Genomic DNA, 19,554 nt, shown 5'->3' on the forward strand with positions numbered 1-19,554 from the left:
TTCACTGTATATTAAATTTTGTACTTACATGGTTATATTTACGTATACATATTATATTTGTAAATATCCATTTCGAAATATATTTACATATAATACACATTAATACCAAACGTATATAATGATATGAATATATAATATAAATATATATGAACATATATATGAGCGGGAATGGCCCGGGTTCGTACCGCAGCGCGCCACTAAGGGGCCGTCCATAAATGACGTCATGCACCTGGGGGGGGGGGGGGGGTCAGACATTTGTGACGTGTGACGAGGGGGGGGGGGTGAAAAATGTGACGTCACATCAAAATGCGCAATTTTAAATAAATATAGACAACACGTTCTACATAATTAAATAGACTTTTTAAATAAATGTTTTCTCCTACAACATCAAAGTTTGGTGCCACATTAAATACGCACTACAATGACAATAGTTTAAAGCGATTTGAAGCATGTTTTTTTTTGGGGGGGGCAGAGCTTTGTGACGTCATATTTGAGGGGGGGTCTGACTTTTTGTTACGCCGTGTGACGAGGGGGGGGGTCAAAAATCGTATCGTCCAAAATCGCGTGACGTCTTTAATTGACGGCCCGCTAACCGCTGCGCCACCGCTCCCCACGCCGGGTGTCAGCGCCGCCCCGAGCGGCAGAGACGCGGACACCGTGGGGCTCCCATCACGAGGAGACCCCCACGTGGAGACGTCTCAACGTGAACTCGCTCCCCGCTGACGTCGCTCCTTCACACCGTTGCCGTGGTCCAGTATGCATCTAACACGACGCGTTGCGTTGAGCGAGCGAGCGGCCTGGCTGAGCGGCAGCGATGGACCGCACGGAGGGATACGCTGAGCGAGCAGCTGACTGTCACCTACCACGTGACGAGCACGAGGCCTGGCCAAGCCTTCGCCAATTAGAGACCAGCACATGAAGTGGGGTGAGACGAGGGGGGGGACAGTGTGGGTTGGGGTGCGAAGGGCGCCCTGGGTTTGGGGCGCGAAGGGCGCCCTGGGTTTGGGGCGGGGTTGTGTGAGGTGTCGGGGGAGGAGTAGGAGGCGGGGTGCAGGTAGGGTTAGGGGGAGGGGTGGGGTTGGGGTAGAGAGAGGTGTAGGGTGAGGGGTAGGGGTAGTGAGAGGGGTAGGGGGTCCGGGGTGCTAGGAAAGGGGGTGTGAGGTGGGGGGGAGTTGTCTGGGTGATGGGGGGCTTGGAGGTTGCCACGCGAGAGGAGGGACCCCTAGGGGGTGGGGGAGATGGAGATGTTGGGGGTCACGTGGGGTTCATTTGTTTTAATGACGGCACTGGTCGAGAGTTGCGGACCGAGTCACGAATCGCGACCGATTCCCAGATATCGTTTGGGTCCCTGCGGTGCCTGGAGCGGTGTCGCTGTACGCCATGCGAGGGCGCTGCCACTCCGGTAGAATCTTGATTTGAAGCTTTCGTGACTGCAGAAATCCATACTCTTTGGTTCTTTCAGTAAAATCACGTAGTTAAAAAAATTAAAAATTATAAATCACGACGTTTCGACTGCAACACAAGTCGTCATCAGCAAATACACAAGCAGTTGTCATCAGGAAATATTTCCTGATGACGACTGCTTGTGTTGCGCTCGAAACGTCGTGATTCATTAATTTATATTTTCACTACCTACGTGACTTTACAGAAAGAACCAAAGAGTACAGTGCACGGTAGATTTCAAAAGAGGTTGTGGCCAAAACAAACCGGAATGTCCTCAATTTTTTTTCCAGATCTCGGAAGCTACGCAACGTTGAGCCTGGAGCCCTGGACTGTGGCACTGGGATTGGTGAGCGGCGTGCACTTCGGAGTGCGGTGTGCAGATTACGCGTTGTGCCTCTCTCCGATGCGCTTTCAGGTTCTGCCCCTTGTTGTTCAGCGCGATGTCTGTGACGTTCCCTCCACGTCTGGGAGCATCGTAAAGATTTGAAGCTTCTTCAGTTGAAAGTGGAAATGTGAGGAGCATTGACAGCTTTCATTCTTCGTTACGGTGGAGCTGAGATTCCAATCATAATTGTTAAGTTATTTAATGAGCTTCAGGATACTCTTCGAGCCATGGGTAAGGTTTTACATATTTGTTCAAGTAACAAGACATTGACTGGACATGAAGGGACTTGCATTTGTCCTCTTCAATCGATCTTCGGTCAGCGTGTCAACATCGCCCTCACTGAAGTGGGCATCGGTGCACATCACAGCAGTACGGGAACGGTACCGGGGCCACAGAGCAACGGGAATAGATTAAAAGAAACCCGTCACGACCTCAGCAGCAACCATCTACTGAGCAAAGTTAATATGCAAATGCGCGCAAAGAATATCAGAATAACATTACGTAGCAAATAACGTGAATAATAAGTAAAGCAAATGAATAATACAATTAATAAGGTGAATGAATAATAAAATAAATAAAATAAAATAACTGAGATATATAAATGTACTAATGTAAATGAACTACAAAAGTTATATTTTTTAAATTTAAATATTTTTATTTATTTATGAATAATAAATTAATACAATTCAAATAATTGTAATCCTTAAAAAAAGAAATTTAAAAAAATATTTAATAATTATAATAACATGAATGGTGTATTAATAATACATGATTAATACAATTAATAGCCAGGAAAGACAATAAATAATCAATACACAGCCCCTCCCCCCTTATTAAATGGTGGATGCTAGGGGCAGGCGAGTGCTGCGTCTTGTACAGAGCACGGAGTTGAGAGACACCTAGCAACTGGAAAATAACTGACTGACAGCGGAAAAGCAGCCTCAGATATTTTTGAGCTTCACAAATATTCGTGATCCACCAACCCGCCTCCCCCTCAAAAGGCTTCCACTCAGGTGGGCTCCACCGAGTGATGCTGATCAAGATGGTGGTGAAGCCTTTTCAGTCTGTGCGCGTGTTCTACTGACGATGCGCTGCGCTTTACGAATTGTAATCTTCATCGTTTTTCAAAACAACACAATACATCAATAACACTGCCATTAAAAAGAAATGCGTCTATATACACAATACGCGACGTTTATAGCAATTGTCATTCTTCTTAAACCCATTATGTATTTGCTCTCAAGAAGAGCCATTGCCTGAAACGTCACCAGTTACGCGTTTTCTATTATATGGCTATTGTTGACGAATGTGTTGAGAGTTTGTTATCTTTGCTTGTGCAGAACTACCAACGCAGTGTCATCAAATAATAATAATTCTAAATCTACAAGTTAAATAAGAGGTTTGTTTTACGTTGAGGACTGACAGGCCGCTTACAGGTTAAAATACCTGCGACCTTTGGAGACAAACTAGAAGTGGAATGATTCAGCAAATACTGCCACAAGGCTCAGCGGCATTCCAAACGTGAGTGCCTTATCTCTTGAACAGCTACAATGCGAATAGTTTAAGTGTTGGGGCCGCTGGCCCCCGCGGTCCCTCCTTGCTGCTCGCCGACGGCAGGGGTTCCGTCGTTTGCCGACCCCTCGCTGGTCTGCGACCAGCTGCTGCTGTCGCTGGGCTCATCGCCCGACGGCTCCCTCCCCTGGTCCGCCCCTCCGCGAGCTCGCGTGAGAGGCATAGCTCGTTGCCCGCTCTCGTTCACCTGTAAACGCTGCGTTGTCTCTCCGCCAAGCACATGCTCTGAACGGGGTCAGGGGTCGGAGGGCGAACGACGCTGTCCTCACACCGCGTGAGTCCCTGCGGCGACAGACGGAGCGGGTACCTCGATGCGTCGCACGGACGTCCGAGTCGCTGGGCTGGAGAACGTCTCGTGGCCTGACTCCGGAGCAAAAGAGACCTCTACCTCGCTACCTCCGCTTTTTATGCGCGGCCTTATTCGAATTATGCTCCTCCATAACAATGCTTTATGCGCGGCGCTTATTCTAATTATGCTCTTCAATAACAATGCTTTATGCGCGGCGCTTATTCAAATTAGTCCCATTCTTATGCCCCTCCATAACAATGGGTGGTCGGTTTTACCGCGCCGGTGCACGGCACCTTTGTCATGCCAATTAGCCGTCTCGCTCCTCCTCTGCCTGCCCCGTCGATACGCGTGTGTGTGGGGTGCGTTTCAACCGCGGTGGCAAAGTGGCCCCTCGCCGCGACCATGCAAACTTAATGCTGGTCACAGAACCGCGGTGCGAATTAGCGTCGGGGGAGGTCGTCCAATTCCCTGGCCGCAGGAAACCGTGAAGATATCCCGTTAAGGGCTTCTCGGATAAAAACCGGTCAGCCAGGTGACCTCCCCTCAGAGCTCTATGGGGGGGGGGGGGGGAGAGAAATGCGTGCGGGTGTGTCTATGTGAGATGAGGTGAGGGGGAAGTGGGGTTGGCTCCGTCGCTTGGTGGTGGCGAGGTCGTAGATGGGGCGCCCGCCGAGCGGCTTCGTGGCGGCAGCATCACGTAAGCATGAGTTGTCATTCCATTGTTCACTTTAAACAAAAGCAAACAAATCACGTGACATGTTTCAGGCTATTTGGGGACAAACTGAGGGTATAGTCTATCGTCTCAAAAGTAATCGAGACTGCCTAAAAATGCAGATATAGTAAGTTCATCATACATATTATCCATACTTCTTTTCTAATATTTCTTGAAGTCTGCCTGACATTTTCAGATGGTCCTACATTTCCAGATTTTTTTTTGTTATCGTCTACGGGCTGAATGAGGTGCACTAAGCACCATCAAATGCAAATACTCCACGAGCGGTTGTCTGGGTTGGGCTGCGTGTTGACCGTCACGTCTCTCAAGCATTCTCCAGGTGCAAAAGTGGCCATTTACAGGCGTTCAATACGAAATATAAAATGTACTTCTACTGTGACTCCTTAAGATGTCAGCAGCGCGTTCTTCAATGCCCAGCCTAACCGAAGACAATGCACTTGGATTACGAGCGGATGTGAACGCTTGAAAGTTAAAATGAAGGAAAATTGCTTTCTCGTGATAAAAACAATAGGAGCATAAAACTACAATCCGGATTGGTGTGGTAGGGTGGAGGCCCATTCAATGATCAACTCGTCAATGATGTTAGACATGGCCAAATATTTAACTCACATCACCAGATGAGCTGTGGTATCTCTTCACAATGGACACTTAGCCACTCTCCTCCCTCCATTGGCCTCCCGGAATGTCACTTCATTATCAGCGGTCCAGCCATACAGTAGATGACGTCTGACTGCTCAGGCTGCCGGGGTTTCTCGGTCAAAGCGGGGAGTCTTTGTCTGCAGGAACCGAACTCCCATGGAGAGTCTCTCACGATTCTGACCTCGGCCTCGTGATGTTCACGGCCTAATCATCTCCTATTGGCCGCCTCATTCGGAGTTTTGGCGTCAAACACCATCGCTACGCAGACGGCACCAGACTCCTCGCCTCAGTTGATTACACGGACGATTAAACGTAACAATATAGATAAGAAGTCACAACGACCCCTTAATACTGTTATTGTTTTTAACCTGGGGTGCATGCATTTCCTGGAAATGTGAGATGCTCTTTATGGGGGTGCGAGACATGCCAGGTTTTTTAGAAGGTAAATCATTGAAACACAAATTAAGAACGGACACGTAAGTAACGTAACTACTTTGTTTCATCAAACTCTATGTATTTATTAATATTGTACTTTTTTACGATTGATAACCAAATAGGTGCAAAGCTGCAGTAAAGGTTAAGAACCATTGCCTTCATGTATCTGTCATCCAAACATGTCAGTAGCATTGATAATTATACGAGCAGATTCTGCATTGGCTTTGACATACAGTGTGTCATCAGTAGTCAAGTATATGTGAATCAATATTGGTGAACTATGCAGTTATCAGTATTTCTTGCATGAGTAAATACATTTTGCTCATATTAACTATCTAAATACTATAATAAATCCAAACAAAACGACAATTTATGTTTTACAGTATTATATAAAATATATGGATCCTATTTTAACGCAGTATATAACACGCAGTACGTGAGAACAAACTAACATTAGTTACATATTATATAATTTAACACGAAATATTATTTATAAATATATACTATTTGGTTATTTCGGTAAACTCACGTAGGTATAAAATACAATAAATTAAATCACGTTTCGGGCGCAACACAAGTGTCCGTCATCAGGTGGGACAACCACAGCAAGTACAGGTACATAAGTACAACTACTGTACTTTGTTTCATCAAGCATTATTTATTTATTAGCATTGTAATTGTGTTAACGAGTGAGAACCAAAGGGGTGCAAGGCTACAGTGAATGTTTGAACCACTGAGTTTGAGAGATAGAGATCTACAGATGAGAGGGGAGGGATTCACAGTGTGGGGGGGGGGGGGCACACAGAAGTCACGTGATGCGTGGGAGGCTTCAGCTGGTTTAGAGACAGCAGAGATACCGGCAAAACCGGCTGAGCGCGACCCCCGTAGAAAGCCGATTTCGTTGTCGCGTTCTTTGTACAGGGGAACATTTTAACAACAAAAATAAATAAAATCAACAAATCTGCAAAGTCTCTTAGAGTGAGAATGCACAGCAGAGCTGGAGTGAGTAAAATTACCCGCCCCCATCATTCGCTCAACCAATCAGGTGCCACCCTCACCCCACACGATTCGATTATCACGATTCGTTGTAACGATTTATACAAAAAAACGATTACTTAGACGTTTTCTCCCCAATGTTATCACGATGCGTGTAGCCAGCCAGGTGAGTAGTCACGAGACCAGGGCAGAGTCTCGGGCTCCACCTAAAAGAATCCTCGCCACAGAAATGTCGAGTGAGGGCCTCGCTAGGACCCGGGGCTGGGAGCGCAGTGGTCAGTGCCTGCAGCCGTGTCTCCCGCTGTCGCCTTGTAGGAGAAGTACAATAGAATGCGCTCGTGAGTACAGTACATAATACTTATTGGATGTTATTAAACTAAATTCGTTTTTTTATTCGTGAAATATTTACCATCTGTATGCTTTTAGTGTTTGCGATGCCATTTCATACCCTAAGATACCATTGGTTTGTAAATCTAAAGCTGAATCTAGACAGCTATGTACAGTCATCAATGATTGCACAAAAATACCCATCACATTGAATTTCGGCACGTAATTGACTACGGTGACATCACCAAGCGGCGTCGTGACATCACCAAGTGGCGTGGTGACGTCACCAAGCGGAGTGGTGATGTCACCATGCGGCGTCGCTGCCGCTTAATGGTGAATGCCGATTACCATTCGTGTTGTAAGCAGTGGGTGGGGCTGTGAATGATGGATGGTCGGCACGGGAATCTCCAGTCTCGGTGAAGGTGAAAGATGGTGACAACGCCAACAATGGGTGATGGAGGAAAGAAGTGGAGGTAAATAGAGTGGGTGATAGATTCACACTGCAAGGAAAAGGCTCAAGATTCCAGCATGGGTCACCAGAGTCTGTCTCAGATTCCACCGTGACATTCAAGCAACTCGTCACGTTGGGGTAATTACCAGGAAATGGAATTACAGGACATGATGAGGTTTCCATTGCTGTCTTACCAAAAACACGGAATTGTGCCCTAAGCTGTGGAAGAATGAGTTTCAACATTATGATGAGCTATCATATGTGATATGTGATAGCTAGGTGGCTTCCGAAAAACAGCTTTATCGTATAGTTCAGGGGACGTTAACTGTAAAAATTTAAATAGGAAATAACTTGCGGTGTCATTTTTGGAATTTTTAATATGACACTCGCGCTCAATGGGTCTACCCTTGTGAATGATGTCTGAGGAGCAGTAATGGTGACAGGACCTGCAGTCGTGTAACCTTTGAAACAAAATGGCAAACACTGCCGCAAGGCCACCTCGCTGTCCCAAAACGTGGGTCAATCGATCTTTATTCTACGTGCCAATATCACCCTCACTAAAGTAGACATCGGTGCATGCTACAGCATGACGAAGATGTTACTGAGGGCATAGAACAATAATTGAAAAAACCCATCACGACCTCAGCAGCTAACACCGAATGGGCAAAATAAAGTGAAACAATACACCATTAATATATGAGATGAATAATGTACATATCTTAAATGAATGAATAAAGAGTAGAGAAACCGTTTAAATAAATAATATTTGGTGCGAGTGGTGGGTGAGTTGTCTTTGTTGGAACGACATTTGCTCCCATCACGTAACTCTGTGCTCCTTAACGGATTAATTTTATTTTTCACAAGCTAAGCTGACTTGTTTTTAGCCCCCATGCAAGTTAACCGCGTGCTAGACGACCACCATTTCCAAAGCAACGAGGGTGGCTTGTGGTAAAAATATTCAAATATTTCACCTGGGAAATGTCCCCCCAGATGGAACCTATCATTAGCTAAAGGGTGTCCAGGGCACCGATTGACGCATGGCAAAAAAAAAAATGAGCTTCATGCGTAATTAAAAAAATGCCTTCAAAATGTAACCCATCAACCTGATTGCAAAACACCCCCATACAGAAATGCCGCTCGTACAAGCCATGCACAACGCATCCCACCAGCTGTCGTCTGAGTGCAAGACTGATCCAGTTTGGTTAGGAAGCCACAAGAGTTATATACTGTTAAATAATCGAGATTAACAAACTATTTTCTTTAGAACTGATGATTATTGTATTTAGTTTGATTTCCTTCTCCCGCACCTATGATTTAAACGGTTGGCTAAGTACGGTGCCAAAGAAGTGCAAGACACATACACACGTCTTTTAATGACCTGCATTGTAGTGGCTCTTGAAATATAGATTTAAAAAATTGCGATTTCTCAAAAAATGGCTCTTCTTGTTATTTTGGTTGCTGGGTCTCATGGCAGGCAAAGAGTTGGGGAGGGCCAACTACAAAAAAACTTGCCCACAACTGCCAGCGGGATCGTCCTTGAAAAATAGTTTCTGAGCTCAGTTGGCACGAGTCAGGGAAGTGATTCTGAAGTGTGTGAGAGAGTGGGCGAATGGGAGGATGGGTGAATGAGTGGGCGAGTGGGAGGGTGGGTGAATGAGTGAGTGGATGTATAAGTGGGTGAGTGAGTGGTTGAGCGGGTGGACGAGTGAGTGTGTGATTGGGTCAGTCAGTTGGTATCTGATTATGGAACGCTTTTATGTTGTTTTCTGGCAAAGTCGCCCTTGAAAACAAACAACTTCTTAGGACAATGGGATCTACTCGGGGAAATACACTTCTGGTTGTTCTGAAAAGCCTTGAGGAGCGGTCGTCAGGCTTTTTCAGCTGCCATGATGCCTGTGCATTGCACCACGCTATGCCTCAACACGTTAGAGGAGCAGCGTGGTGTGATGAGCTAAGACCAGACCACTTGGGGACGGGGATGTAGAAAGATGGATGGAAGACACGTGTACAATAGCCGTGCATGTGAATGTGAAACAACAACAACAACGCAGGTGAAATAAGCGATGGGTGAGGTTGTGAATGATTGGGACAGAGATCTCCAGTCTCGGCCAAGGGGAGGGTGAGAGATGGTTACATCACCAACAGTGGGTGATGGAGGCAGGTAGAGTTGGTGATAGATTAATTCTGCAAGCAAAAGGCTCAAAGACACAAACTCTAAATATAAAACAGGCATCAGGCGAGCGAGATAACATTTGTCAGCCACCGTAGCACCCAATCCATTGCTGTTTCTTGCCATGAACACCAACTTGTGCCCTAAATTGTAGAAACACACGGAGGGAGCTGGTAGGAACGTTGGGTTGCTCGGTCAATGGCCAGAGTCAACGGCGGCGTGGTGTATTCCGCAAATATGCCCGACTGTGAGGACGGGTACAAGCCGGCGTGAGTAGGTTAAACGTTGAGTTTTATAAGGGCACCACGGGGTGAGCAGCTCCTTCCCATCCAGCCTCATCCCTCCCACCCCCCACCCAGCCCCACCCTCCCCACCCAGCCCCTCCCCACCCTCCCCACCCAGCCCCTCACCACCCTCCACTCCCCACCCTCCACTCCCCACCCTCCACTCCCCACCCTCCCCTCCCCACCCAGCCCCTCCCTCCCCACCCAGCCCATCCCCACCCTCCCCTCTCCACCCAGCCCCACCCCTCCCATTTTTGAATGCACGACAGACAGACGGACACAATAATCCCCTGTGGGATGGTGGAACCAGGAGGTTCCTCCCAGTATGAGTTTATCTCTCGATACTCATCTCATGAATTAGCCACCACAGCTGAGTCTCACCGATTTATATTAACAATAACACTAATTTCTTCAAATGAATATATTTGTTCATGTCAAGGTGTGTACTGTACCCATGTTAACCTTGAAGCTGCTGTTTGCGCACCAAGGACATGGGTTCACATTCTCGGCAGTGTCTCGTGATGTCAGTGACGACAACGAAAATATTTTAAGTATTTTACTTCCTTCTTCACCGTCACTATAAGAGAGAGGTCCTGGTCGAGCGTCTCTCTGAGCCACACAGCGAGCGATCCCAGCAAAGCCCATGAGTCATGGCTTGCGCGACTCCCAGTGAGAGTGTTGATAGTGAGCTGCGCTGCTCCATCTGCCTGGGCACGTTCGTCTGCCCCTCCACGCTGAGCTGCGGACACTCGTTCTGCTTCCAGTGCCTGGAGGCCGCCTGGAAGACGGCGAGCAGCTTCAGCTGCCCACAGTGCCGAGCGACCTTCCCTGTGCGACCCCAGCTGAAGAGGAATGTGGCTTTCGCCAACCTGGCAGAGCAGCTTAGAGTTGGAGACGGGATGGCCACGGCCGTCGTGTGTGACCATTGCAGTGGTGGCCAGACTCCTGCAGTGAAGACCTGCCTGAGATGTGAGATGTCCTTCTGTTTTTCTCACTTTAGGCCTCATCTGGAGAATCCCAGGTTGAGAGACCACGCTGTGGTGGATCCCACTGCGAGATTGGATGAGAGAAGATGCCCGAATCACAAAAGGGAGCTGAAATTCTACTGCACAATAGACAGCAGCCTGGTCTGCTCTACCTGCACTAACGCAGGAGAACACACAGGACACAGGGTCCTGATGCTGAAGGACGAGCACGAGACACGGAGGGTGAGGCCCTCAGAGTGAGACACCGTAACATGATCTGAGCAATTCTGTCACTCGGCTACAACATATCTGATGAGAAAAACTATCGTGTGTTCATCCTCTCCCTTTTGAATCTCTCTCTCTGCCTGTATAGCTAATCTTGTGGTTTGCATTTCAGGAAAAAGCCTCAGGATGTATTAAATCATAGGCTATCAATACATTTAATTGCGCTGTAAAGTAATTAAGTGGACAGAGACTTGAAACTGATATCACAGCCACCTGAGAAATAACTTTATTAGATTTATCTTCTAGACTAGACAGCTGTGGTCACATGGGCCCAAGGGTCCGAGTTGGTATGGACACCAAGCCAGCACGGCTCCCACCGGCTGCTTCTACAATGAGGCATCAGCTTGCCCACTCCCCATTCCCCCCTTCTCAGTCGACGTATAGAGGCAGCGTGGAGATGAGGGCCTTTGCTGTGGAGGGGTGTGGAGGAAAGGGCGGTGTGAGGGGTGGCTCAGGGGGTTTGGGTCTCCCCAGGTGACGTCTCGTCTCTCACTACAGACACACGTAGGGGAGGAGACGCGAGTGGTGGAGGAGAAGAGGAAGTAGGCGGAGGAGTCCGTGAAGCGGATGGAGGCCGCTCACAAGAAGGCCCAGGTACCGTGTCCGGGTCTGGTTCTTTGACCCCGTGACCTCCACCCAGTGTGGAAGTCGTGGAGGTCAAAATTAATTCAAGCCAACTTCGTGCAGCTTCATAACTGTGATGCCTTCTAACTATATTATTCACTTTCGAACGCAACATTAACTACAAGGGGGCTGCATATTTACCGCATTCGATAACCACTTTAGCGAGTCAGCTGTGAGGTTGGGCTACTTAGCATCGTGTCTTTCACTCCTGTGGAAAAAGACAATGTAGAGAGTGCCACGGATTGTCGGGGTGGAGCTGTGGTGCAGCTTTTGCGCTGCACGGGAGGTCGAGTTTATTTAAACTACAACTATTTTTATTTTACCAGGTAAGGCCCACTGAGCTGTGTAGATTTTTCATAAGCAACCCTGGTTGTCACAAACAATATCAGCTCAGCAAAGTGTCTGGCATCATCATCATCACGTGAAAATATAGCAACAGACCCATAGAGATACATAGGGACAAAGAGAGGTACAAAGAGACCCAAATAATTACCTAGAGGCCCATAGAGATATATAGGGATACATAGAGATATATGGATAACCATAGAGATATTGGGAAAAATAGTGATACATAGGGACACATAGATATACATAGAGACTGATAGAGATAAATAGGGACATAAAGAGATACATAGAGACCCATAGACTGAACTATTTTTATTTTTGACCAGGAACGACTACATTGAGCTATTTAGATCTTTGTCAGGAGCGACCTGGTTATTACAAATGATAGATAAACAAAATGACTGATTGTAAGAAATTTATTGCAGCCAAATACTCTGAACGTGCAACGTTGATTCTAAATTTGGAGGCAAAAACCGGAGGACCCAGAGAAAAATCTACACAGCCACACAGCGAACACACAAACTCCAAATATACAGGCGTCAGGGTCAGGATCGAGCCCAAACCTGCTGTTTACCAGCCAAGGGAGTCAACATCTCCTAGCCACCGTGGTGCCCACACGCACACACGGAGTGGCTCATGGCTCAGGGAGCCAACCTTGGTCCCCGTGTCTCCACAGGAATCAGTGGCCGGGATCAGGGGTCGCATCACAGGCAAGTTCGCCCGCCTAAGGAAGGCTCTGGACGAGGACGAGAGGGAGGCTCTACATCGCATGGCCATGAAGGAGCGTGAGCTGCTGTCTCGGATCGAGGAAGACATTGCTCGTCACAAGTGGGAGATCGGCGAGCTAAAGGCGGCGGCCGCTCGCCTGCACGCCCTGCAGTACGAGAGGGACTCGCTCGCCTTCCTGCAGGTGGGGAGCGCCTTTGTGGAGACGCCGTTTGGGTGTCCAGAACAACAGAGTGGGCAGTGGTATGGGGACTTGTGGTCCAAGGGTTGAGACGTCACTCATGATCGCTCTCTCTCTTCCACAGGGGCACCTGGAGGAGATGCGCAGGTACAGATCCTTAACGTCTCACGGTTAAAAACTCACAACACAGGATGTGTGTGTTAACAAATGTACTGTGTGTGTTAGACACAGGGTGTGTTTGTGTGTGTGTTAGACATACAGGCTGTGAGACACGGGATGTGTGTGAGAAACGGGCTGTGTGTGAGACACTGACTGTGTTTGAGACAGGCTGTGTGTAAGATGCGTCTGTAAGATGCGCCTGCCATTCTTCCACTCCGGTAGTGTGTGTGCGCGCAGGACGCCATTCAAACCTAAGGTGGCCTGGTCTCAGGTAGCTGATGGAAGTTGCGACAATTTCTTCATCGCTTACGGCTGGGGTTGGCATCGTCCCCCACTCCTTCTGATGTCGAGGGTAAATGGGCGAGGTTTAAGATTGTGGCTCATGCAGCTGCAATGACTGCTTTGGGTACACGGTCCAGACCTCCCCAGAATTCCCTGGCTGACAGAGGAAGTGTTCAAGCTTGCTGAGAAAAGCGACAGGCCCATTCTCATCGGCTACAGTATCCCACGTCGGAGAATGAGGAGGCTTACCGCAGCCTTCGCTCGAGATTCGGAGAGCCGTGAGGTGCTGCAAGGATGGATGGTGGTGGCGGGTTACTGAGGAGATGGAGTCTGCCTCAATGGCCCGCGATCACAAATCACTATTCAACTCCATCAAAAAAGTAACCTGCAGCGCACCACCTATTACCATCATTAGGGGAAATAATGGTGATCCAATCTCCGACCCCCAGGAACAGGTTTGCAGATTTGCTGAGCATTTCTGTGAAGTCCTGAGGAAGGGGAAATCTCTCGACATGGAAAACATAATGGGACAAAGTGGGGATGACCCTGTTGAGGCTGTGGTGCTTCAAATATTAGAAGAAGTCACCCCTTGTGAGTGGCTGGCTGAGGTGCCATCTGTTGAGGAAGTACTGAAGGCAATCCGGAGTCTGAGACCAGGAAAGGCACTGGGCAGAGATGATCTCCCAAGTGAAATGCTGAGGGAGGGTGGCGTTTGTGCACAGACTGCCCTATATGACATCATAACATCAGTCTGGACTACTGGACTACTGGGCGGGTTCCGCAGGATTGTAAGGATGCCCTGATGGTCCCCCATCAGACCGCACAGACTGTAACAACTACAGGGGCATCTCACATCTCAGTGTGCCGGGAAAGGTCCTGGCAAGGATTATTCAACATCGCATTGCCAGGCACGCAGAGGAGAGGCTTGCGGAGCCCCAATGTGGTTTCAGGAAAGGGCGGTCCTTCCACAGATGCCATATTTTCTGTCCGTCTGCTACAGCAGAGGTGTAGGGAATTACAACAAGGCCTACATCTTTGCTTTATTGACCCGGTCAAGGCCTATTATACCATCAGTAGGCCTGGGCTCTGGGTTGTTCTTCATGCTTTCGGAGTCCCTGACCCTCTGCTCATGATTATTAAGGACCTTCATGATGGTGAGCGGGCCCAGGTAAAACCACGTGGCTGGGAGTCAGAGCCATTCCCTGTACACCTTGGGATGCGACAGAGATGTCCTCTGGCTCCCACATTTAACATATTTTTTCACCACGTGGTTCGTATAACATTTGATGGTTGTACCAGAGGAATTTCCATCTGGTACAGATACAATGGAAGGCTGATCGATTCCCTGGTGCGGTCAAGGGACGGCTCCCTTTTAGTCAACTACGTTATGTATGCTGATGATCTGGTAATTGCCGCTCACTCAGAGGAGGAGTTGGAGATGCTGCTGCTGAATCTGGAGCTTGCCACTAAGAGGTGGGGCCTTACCATCAGCCCCACCAAAACTAAGCACTTGCCTAGGTATTTTGTTCCATGGGACATTCCACACCCACAACTCCCAATTGGTGATGGGGCAGTTGTGGAGAGAGTGGAGAGTTTCCCATACCTGGGCAGTGTGCTCATGACCGACTCTGGTTTAACAGCAGAAGCCTCACTCCGAAACAGTCCAGCGGCATTATCTTTTCATCGGTTGCATAACGCTGTATGAAAGTTACCTGGTCTGTCGCTCTGCACAAAGCTTCAGGTCTTCTCGGCCACAGTCATTCCCTCCCTTCTCTACACTTGCAAAACGTGGACCCCCCTAATGGAACATCTTCGCCGGTTAGAAACATTTAGGCTGGCCTGCCTATGATCTATCCTGGGTTTAACCAGGCTGGATTGTGTGAGGAGCCCACAAATACTTGAAAGATCTGGACAGAGTCCCATCGGTGAGCTCCTCCAGCAGGAAAGGCTGCGTTGGTTGGGTCATGTAGCCCGCATGCCCAGCCACCGCATGCCTAAACAGATTTTGTTTGGCCAGACCGAGGGGGCTAAACGGGCGTGGCACGGGCTAGAGAAGAGATGGAGTGATGTTATAGAGGAGGATGTGGAGCTGAGTGGGCTTGCCGATGACTAGTACCAGTGGTTTCAAGATCGGCCTCTGTGGAGGAGGCTCATGAAGGACGTTACCGGGCAGTTGTAAGCAACGTAGGGAGGAGGAGTGATGGTCACAACAACGAGCGGAGCGCCGTGTGACTAAAGCACAGCAAGTTGGCACAGTAGGGGGCACAGGTGGTGCATCAACCAGTCATCTCAGTCGGTCGACCCGTGGCACCTGGGTCTGCCCCGTGACCTCCTGCCAGCGGGCGTTCGACACTTCACGTGGTCTCAAGGTGCACATGGCCTGGCACAAGCATCGTGGTGACGTCACCGCCACTTAGTGGCGAATGGCGGTTGTTGTTTGTAAGAAACAGGCGGTGTGTGAGACACTGGCTGTGTGTGAGACACTGGCTGTATGTGAGACACGGGCTTTGTGTGAGATACGGGCTGTGTGTGATTCACGAGCTGTGTGTGAGACACGGGCTGTGTGTGAGACACAGGCTGTGTGTGAGACACTGGCTGTGAGACACCGGCTGTGTGTAAGACACGGGCTGTGTGTGAGACACGGGCTGTGTGTGAGACACGGGCTGTGTGAGACACAGGCTGTGTGTGAGACACGGGCTGTATGTGAGACACGGGCTGTGTGTGAGATGCCGGCTGTGTGAGACAGGCTATGTGTGAGACACGGGCTGTGTGTGAGACACGGGCTGCGTGAGACAGTCTGTTCGTGAGACACTGGCTGTGTGTGAGACACGGGATGTGTGTGAGACACGGGCTGTGTGTACTATAGATGCTGAGTATTCCAATGCTGTGGGTAAACGAGGCTGTGTGTAATGCTGTTGGTGGTTGTCCCTGGAGAGAGATCCCAAAGGAATCTGCACCCCCACTTCCCGCTTCACTGGACGCAACCACGATCCGCTCCCTTGAAAGGGTCGTGAACAGATTCCTGCCTGTCCTCTGTGAGTTCCTCAGTCTTGCACCCACGTGTCCCGCTGTGTTGCACTGCACTTCTGTGCTCCCCGCCTTCATCAACATTTCATTTATTTTACCAGGTAGGGAACCCACTGAACCATGTCGCTCTTTTTTCGCAAGCGATCTGACTATCACAAATGACAGCTCTACGAAGTGGCTAATCACGTGGATATTTATAGCTGCAGCCAAATCCTCTGAATGATAATGTATTCTAAACCTGAAGGAAAAAATCGAGGAACCAGGGAAAAATCCACCCCACCACGGGGAGAGAGATGCAGACTCTGGAAGAGAGCGACATGGATCAGTGGGCTCTACCTGGTGAAATAAAATGTGTTTAACAGCTTCAATATTCTACTGAACCCTACTGCTGGGTACTGGGGCAAGTGCTGTCAGCGAGTAGCAGCAGCACCTATGAAGGCCGTCAGTGCACACCAGGGGGTTGTTGGCCAGTACCACGCCCGGCCGCCTTTGTCTCCCTCGTGCCGAATGTTTACACATCACACCAGCAGAGGGCAGTGCAGCGTGAACCTTTGTTGTACTGCACATCTACGCTTCTACGTTCACTATCCCCACCATCGTCAACGAACACTGACGAGAGCGATGAAGTATGGTCAAATAACCCCCCCCCCCCCAGGACGCGTACTGCGTGGGGAGGCGCTCATCCAGCAGCGGAGTGACACAATGTCTGTGTGTGGGTGTGAGAGTGTACCAGGCTGTAACACACAATGTGTGTGCGTGGATGTGAGAGTGTGCGAGGCTGTGACACACAATGTGTGTGCGTGGGTGTGAGAGTGTGCCAGGTTGTGACACACAATGTCTGTGCGTGGATGGGAGAGTGTGCGAGGCTGTGACACACAATGTGTGTGTGTGGGTGTGAGAGTGTGCGAGGCTGTGACACAATGTCTGCGTGTGGATGTGAGAGTGTGCGTGGCTATGGTTGGCTATGGTACAGGCGTCGTGTTTGTAGAGAGACGCTGTGAGAGTGACATTAACATCGTATTGCTGGCATCATCAGCACTCTTCACTACCACTGCACACACCCATGGTCATATTAGTGTAGTACTTTTGTTATTATTTATTATTATTCACTAGTTGTTATTATTGACAAGTGATTAGCATTATGTGTACACAGATACTAAAGAATATTAGTATATGTGTACACAGACACTACCGGCGACGGGAGAGCTGGTATTGCCGCTATTGTCTGCGCAGTGCGCAATCTACCAGTGCTAAAACTGTACTTACTTATCTACCAGTTATGTGTTACTTAATTTTTGGATATTTACTTTTGTTACTTATTTACTGTTTTAAGTTCACTCGTTTCCGATTAGTTTGTTTTCTTTGTGCACGTTATGATTTTAATGTTAACTATTTGATAGTGGGATGTATTACAAATGTACACTTCGTATTAATATGATGGAATTAAGCTGCGGTAACGACGTTAAAGATATGAATGCATGCGGGGTATATGGAGGTGCGGGATATATTGAGGTGCGGGCTATCTGAAATTTGTTTTACACAAAAAGCTATTTTTGCGGGGTATATGCGTCTGCGGGTTATATGCGTATGCGGGCTATATGCGGGAAAATACGGTAATGAAAATTTGTATGTGTATACCAATACTAACGAATACTAGGAAAAGTACATTAATAACGAATATTAGTCCTGTATGCATTTGTCATACGCGTGATAATCACAGTGTTACGTATGAACGTAGCATGTAGTGCGGTATGACCACAACAACACAACAGCCAACAGAACACTAGTGTGTGTGTACACGCCACGTGTACTGCTCGTGCTGCTACAGCGCACGCGTCGCCATGACCGCTGTGTGAGCATCGTCGCTGTCCTCACCACAGATGGGCGCTCACCGACTCTGGACAAAAACTCAGCCCACGACCACTTCCAGATTTCCTCGGATCTCAGGATGGTGACGCTGAGTGGTGTCCCCCAGGGTCGCCTCCATCACCCATACCGCTTTGAGTGCCATCCACAAGCCCTGTGCTCTGAGAGCTTCTCGTCGGGTCAGCACTACTGGGAGGTGGACGTGGGGAGAGCGTGGGGGTGTCGGGTTGGAGTCGCGTACGGGACGATTCCACGGAAAGGGAGTGGTGCTGAGTGCAGCCTAGGAGGGAGTGACGTCTCCTGGTGCCTACAGAAACGTGGCGACAGCTTCTCAGTGCGGCATGGCGGGGTAGTGACGTCACTGTCGGTGCCGGAGCCTCCGCGGAGAGTCGGGGTCCATCTGGACTGGGACGCGGGGCTGCTGTCGTTTTACAGCGCCGACTCCATGGCGCCGTTGTACTCGTGTCACCAAACCTTCACTCAGCCCCTCCTCCCTGTTCTGTGGGTGGGGGGCGGAGACTCAGTGAGGATTGTGGATCTGAGTGGTGCGTCCTGAGAGAGGTGAACGTGAACAGCGCAGAGGGCAGATGCCACGACGCACGGCGCTCGCCACCCTTGTCACCGTCACGCGCAGTGCCACGCCCGTGGCTGGCTGGTGGCTGTCGGTGGCTAGGAGCAGCGTGGCTCTCCATCACAACGGGGGGGCTGAGCGTGAACAATCCTCATAACCTTCATTAGCTGGGGGTGATAAAAGAAGTACCGCTGTGTGTGTGTGAAGCCAGCATGGATGTGTTGAGGAGTGGAGTGATGACGTTAGGTCACACTCGCCTCGGGGGAGAATGACGTCAGGGGAAAGTGACGTCATGCCGCCCGGGGTATTTGAGGGGCGACCCATGACGTTAACGGGGTCTTCAACGGGAGCCAGAGAGCGAGTGGTAGGGGAGTAGGGGCGACGGGGGTAGAGGGGTTTAGAGACAGGCTAGAGGGCTACTTTACCTGGCTGGCCGAGTTGGATAAACCCTCGGTCAGTGCTGTGGGAAGAGCCTGATAGCCTGGTAGGGTGTAGGGACTCCCAGTACCCTTCCCCTGGGGAGATTAGGATATACCAGTGTTAACCATTTCCCCTGAGCTAGGTGTAAACCCTTAGATATGTAGTATTGTGAATTACAGCGGGAGACCACTTGACGGGTAGCACACTTTATTAACTCTTCTCTTGGGCACAATGACACGTGTGGACAACTACAGCTCTTCCTTAGCCACAATAACACGTGTGGACACTACAGCTCTTCCTTAGCCACAATAACACGTTTGGACACTACAGCTCACGCTACACGTTCCACCCGGCTACACACACACGGGCTCTCCAGCCC

The 19,554-nt window shown here is 49.1% G+C and overlaps 1 pseudogene; it reads left to right on the forward strand.

Moving 5' to 3' along the window:
- Positions 1 to 10,074: 10,074 nt before the first annotated feature.
- On the forward strand, positions 10,075 to 19,095 carry LOC133359491 (E3 ubiquitin/ISG15 ligase TRIM25-like; annotated as a pseudogene).
- Positions 19,096 to 19,554: the final 459 nt, after the last annotated feature.

The sequence above is a fragment of the Lethenteron reissneri genome, chromosome 65 (assembly GCF_015708825.2).
Source record: "Lethenteron reissneri isolate LAM-NWPU_2019-01 chromosome 65, ASM1570882v1, whole genome shotgun sequence".
Taxonomy (NCBI): Eukaryota; Metazoa; Chordata; class Hyperoartia; order Petromyzontiformes; family Petromyzontidae; genus Lethenteron; species Lethenteron reissneri.